Source organism: Chiloscyllium plagiosum, chromosome 1 (assembly GCF_004010195.1).
Source record: "Chiloscyllium plagiosum isolate BGI_BamShark_2017 chromosome 1, ASM401019v2, whole genome shotgun sequence".
NCBI classification, from domain to species: Eukaryota; Metazoa; Chordata; class Chondrichthyes; order Orectolobiformes; family Hemiscylliidae; genus Chiloscyllium; species Chiloscyllium plagiosum.
This window is the reverse complement of record NC_057710.1, coordinates 4,658,487-4,664,486: the sequence shown is the minus strand read 5'-3', so window position 1 is coordinate 4,664,486 and position 6,000 is coordinate 4,658,487.

Here is a 6,000-nt window from a genome sequence, read left to right as displayed (position 1 = left end):
TGGCCAGAATCTGAATTGGTTTACACGTAAACACGGTGGCTACAACAGCAGGTCAGAGGCTTGGAATACTGCGGGAGAAACTCAATTCCTGACTCCCCAAAGCCTGTCCACCATCTACAAGGCACAAGTCAGGAGTGTGATGGAATACTCCCCACTTGCCTGGATGGGGGCAGCTCCAACAACACTCAAGAAGCTTGACATCATCCAGGACAAACATCCATTCCATCCACCACCGATGCTCAGTAACAGCAGTGTGGACTATCTACAAGATGCACCGCAGGAAGTCACCAAAGATGCACAGACAGCACCTTCCAAACCCACAACCACTTCCATCCAGAAGGACAAGGCAGCAGATACATGGGAACACCACTCTCTGAAGTTCCCCTCCAAGCCACTGACCATCCTGACTTGGAAATGTATCACCGTTCCTTCACTGTTGCTTCACCCAGATCGCATGAATGATTAAAATCCCAGGGGATAAATGTGTATTGTTTCCTCACAAGACCACCCATCCATTTGCTTTAAATTTGCTTACTATGAAGTGGATGGTCGCCTACCGTAATATCATCTTCTGAGATTCATTCTGAAATTTCCGCAAGGTTAAGCCCCAGCCTCACAGCTCTGATGGACAAATTCTTAAAGTTCCACAGGCCCCACTGTTCACCGTGGTCTTTGTGGTTTCTAAACAAGTCACAGAAACAGATACTAACACCAGACGTGCAAAGTGTTATTGCTATGCCCGTGTTTTACCTCTTTGTTTGAAACCTGTCCTGAGAACCTTGGTGTTAATTCGAAGGATGTCATGCTTTAGGGTGATATTGTCAACTGCAAATGCAAAGCCTATGCACCCTGCACCTGAGAGATTGGGTGACATTTAAAAATAACCTGCCTGCCTTATTTATACTCTGATGTTTTGCTTTGTGGCTTCATGGTTAAGTGCACAACTTTGGGGTGGAAATCAATCAGCCTGTGTCAGAAGATAATAAAATAAACCCAACTTTCATCAGCTAAGGCTGCACTCACTCGGGAATGGTGAGAACTCCCAGCTACTCCCTTGCATCCCATATATCACCCTCCGTTCATCATCACTGAATCAAACTCCCAGGACCCTCACAGCACTGTGGGACCTCCTTCATCACATAGACTTCAGGGCCACAAGAAAGTGACTCACCACCAACACTGCAAGGTGCATCTAGAGAGTGAGCAATTATTGTTTGCCCTTCCAATCATAGAGTCGTACAGCACAAACACCTGATGAAGGAGCAGCGCCCCAAAACTGAGTGCTTCTAAATAAACCTGTTGGACTATAACCTGGTGTTGTGTGATTTTTAACTTCATACAGCACAGTAACAGACCCTTCGGTCCAACCAGTCCATGCCGACCATAATCCCATTCTGAACTAGTCCCACCTGCCTGCCAGGTCTTTTAAATGTTGTAACTGTTCCAGCCCCCACCACTTCCTCCAGATACGAACCACTCTCTGTATAAAAAAAAATGCCTCTAATGTCTTTTTTAAATCTTTCCCCTCCCACCTTAAAACTATGCCCCCGGCCTTGAAATCCTAAACCCTAGGTAAAAGACACCTGCCATTCACCTTATCTATATCCCTCGTGATTTCATAAACCTCTATAAGGTCACCCCTCAACCTACTACACTCCAGTGAAAAAGGTCTCAGCCTAACCAGACCTTCCCAGTAACTCAAACCCTCCATGCCCAGCAACATTCTGGTAAACCCTTTCTGAACCCTCTCCAGCTTAATAAATATCCTTCCTGTAACTAGGCAACCAGAAGGTGGACAGAAGTGGGTACTACAAATGCTGGAGATTAGAGTCAAGATTAGAGTGGTGCTGGAAAAGCACAGTAGGTCAGGCAGCATCCGAGGAGCAGGAAAATCAACGTTTCAGGCAAAAACCCTTCATTCCTGATGAAGGAGCAGCGCTCCGAAAGCTAATGTTTCCAATTAAACCTGTTGGACTACAACCTGGTGCTGTGTGATTTTTAACTTTGTACACCCCAGTCCAACACTGGCATCTCCAAATCATAACCTCAACATAATGTTCCAAATCCTATACTCAAAGGTCTAAGCAATGAAGGTAAGCATGCTAAACACTTTCTTAACCATTCAGTCTACTTACAATGCAAATTTCAAAGAATTATGTACCTGAACCTCTCAGACCTTCTGTTCTACAATATTTCCCACGGTGTTACTTTTAATTGAATAAATCTTGCCCATGTTTGTTTTACAAAAATGCAATATGATGTCCACATTCCCAGAACGATTTTGTACCAGCTGCAAGACACTCTGCAGCAACTCAGCAAGGTTCCTCTGACAGCATCTTCCAAACCTGCTACCTCCACCAAGGGAATTAGATCCATGGGAACACTACCATCTTCAAGTTCCTCTCCAAACCACTCACCACCCAGACCTGGAACTATATCACCTTTCTTTGCCTCTGGGTCAAAATCCTGGATCTCTCTCGCTAGCAGCGAGATGTTCCTTCAACATGGAGTGCAGGTTCATAGCTCCTTGAAAGTGGAGTCGCAGGTAGATAGGATAGTGAAGAAGGCATTTGGTATGCTTTCCTTTATTGGTCAGAGTATTGAGTACAGGAGTTGGGAGGTCATGTTGCGGCTGTACAGGACATTGGTTAGGCCACTTTTGGAATGTTGCATGCAATTCTGGTCTCCTTCCTGTCGGAAAGATGTTGTGAAACTTTGAAAGGGTTCAGAAAAGATTTACAAGGATGTTGCCAGGGTTCGAGGATTCAAGTAATAGGGTGAGGTTGAATAGGCTCGGGCTGTTTTCCCCGGAGTGTCGAAAGCTGAGGGGTTTATAAAATCATGAGAGGCATAGATAGAGTAAATAGGCAGGGTCTTTTCCCTGGAGTGTGGGATCCAGAACTGGAGGGCATAAGTTTCGGGTGAGAGAGAAAAGATATAAAAGAGACCTAAGGGGCAACTTTTTCACACAGAGGGTGGTGTATGTACGGAATGAGCTGCCAGAGGAAGTGGTGAAGGCTGGTACAATTGCAACATTTAAAAGGCATTTGGATGGGTATATGAATAGGAAGGGTTTGGAGGTGCTGGCAGGTGGGACTAGATTAGGTTGGGATATCTGGTCGGCATGGACGGGTTGGACAGAAGGGTCTGTTTCTGTGCTGTACATCTCTGTGACTCTATGACATGGACGCCATGAAGCTGGCTCTGTACAACCACCTCAAGGGCAGTTAGTGACAGCCAGTAAATGTGGGCGTCTAATGAAGTGATATTGTTTAATTAAGGGATATCTGCTGCCCTCTGAGATATCGCAACACGATACTTCATTACATCAAGTCTGCTCTTCCATTCAATGAGGTCATGGCTGATTTAATAACTGTCAACACTGCTTTCCTGCCTTTTTCACATCACCATTGATTCCTTTACTGATTAACCTGTCTACCTCAGCCTTGAATATACTGAATGACCCAGCCTCGACAGCCCTCTGTGGGAAGGAATTCCACAGATTCACTCCCCTCTGAGAGAAGAAGTCCCTCCTCATCTGTCTCCAATGCGCAACCCCTCTTTCTACGATGATACCCTCTGGTCCCAGACTCACTCACAAGGGAAGCAACCATTCCACACATCTACCCTGTCTAAGAATCTTGTCAGGTCACCTCTCATTCTTCTAATTAGTATAAAACTAATTACTCAACATCTACTCATAAACCTCATTGAAATAAAGGCTAACATCCCATCTGCCTTCTTTATTGCTTGCTGAACTTGGATGCCAGATTTTTATGATTCCTAAAACAGGACTCATAAATCCCTCTATGCTGGAATGCCTGCAGTCTTTCTCCTTTTCAATAACATTCAGCCTGTCTATTCTTCCTGTTAAAGGAAGAATATTTTTCACATTTTTCACATGTTTCACATTTTCCCACATTGTAGGGAAATGTGTCTGGGTGGCTTACTCTTCAGAGGGTCAGTGTGGACTTGTTGGGCCGAAGGGCCTGTTTCCACACTATAGGGAATCTAATCTAATCTAATATCCCAGCTGCCAAATTTTGACCACACCGTTAACCTCTCTAAATCCTTCTACAGACTTTTTGTGTAATCCTTGCTACTTGTCTGCTTGTTCATGGAATTGAGTATAAGAGTCAGGATGTCATATTACAGCTTTATAAGACTTTGGTTTAGAGTATTGTGTTAAATTCTGGCTGCCACATTACAGGAAGGATGTGGAGGCTTTGGAGAGGGTGCAGAAGAGTTTTACTAGGATGCTGCCTGGATCAGAGGCTATGAGCTATAAGTAGAGGCTAGAAAAACTCAGATTGTTTTCTCTGGAGCTGCAGAAGCTGAGAGGAGACTTAATAGAAGTCTGAACAATTATGAGAGGCATATGACAGTCAGAACCTTTCTCCCAGAGTTAAAATGTCTAACACTAGGGGGCATGCATTTAAGGTGAGAGGGGGAAAGTTCAAAGGCAATGTGAGGGGTAAGGTTTTTTACACAGAGGGGTCTGAAACACACTGCCACGGGTGATGGTGGAGGCAGATACAATAGGGGTGTTCAAAGGACTTTCAGAAAAACCACATAATGCTGCAGGAAATGGAGGGATATGGGCCAAAGACAGGCAGAAGGTGTTAGTTGAATTTGGCTTCATGTTCAGCACAACACTGTGGGCTGGAGGACCCGTCCCTGTGCTGTACTGCTCCATGTTCTATGTCTTCCCACCTATTTTTGTGTCATCCAAGATATCCTAGGTACATACGCATGAGAAATAAATACAAAGCATCCAAAGCTAGTGTATCCTGAATGACGAAGGATAGAAAAGGGCGAGAAAAGAGGCAGATGATTCATTCCGAATAATAACAGCAAAAGAAATCAGGAAGGGTATTTCAAATGCAGGAGACAGGCTAAGGTTGGAATAAAGGAGGTTCAGAGGGAGCATGAGGAAAGGATGGCAGACTGTGCTAAAAAAAAGTAGAATGGTTGTCAAACACATTAAGAGTAAAAGATGAGTGAAATTTAGAGTGGGGACCCACAGGATAGGCTGCTCACTGAGATAAAGGGTACGGCAGAGGTACTAACTGATTACTTTGCTTCTGTATTTGCCAAATCAGAAGGTGGTGACAGTGGCCCGGTTGAAAATGTGGGGGTTGAGCAACTGAGCAGTACAGGGAGGGATAAGGAGGAGGTACTAACAAGGCTGGCAGCACTCCAGGTAGAGAAGTCGCCAGGCCCAGATGGGATGGATCCCAGATTGCAAACTGCAGAGTTGTTGACAGAAACTTTCCAAGCTTCTTTGATCACAGGCTTGGCTTGCTAGGCCATTTCAGAAGAAATTGACTGTCAACCACATTGCTGTGGGTCTGGAGTCACAAGTAAGCCAGACCAGGCAAGGATGGCAGATTTCCTTCCCTGGAGGACATTAATCAACCAGTCGGTTTTTCACACAATCCTCAATGGCTTCATGGTCATCAGTAGATTCCTAATTTCCACACGTTTTTTTTGGAAAACATATTAAATTCAAACTCCTTCATCTACTATGGTAGGATCTGAACCCAATCCTCAGGGCATTAGTCAAGCCTCCAAATTAATAGCCTCATGATAATTCCAGTAGGCCATCACCTCCCCTAATGGATGGTTAGGGATATAGCGACAGGAGAAATTCCTTTTGGCTTTCAGGTCTGTGCCATTATTAACTGCAAAAAAACTCAAGTTAAAAATGTACAATTTCATGTACAAAAATTGTATTTGCATATGGGAGCTCCAAACTTCTCTCACCGTTCAGTGTGGAAAGGTATTCTATGTCAGGAGGCTCTGCCTTGAATTTGAAGACTGACGCTCCTCAGTCCTATATTCTCCAACCAGTGGAAGTATTGTCTGAATTTTACCACAATCATTTTCTATTAATTTCTTATAACCTTTGTTCAAGTGACCTCCTAAGCATCCATATTCCAGGGAATGTAATACTTGACTTGTGTATAATTTAATCATTATTAACTTAATCACTACAGT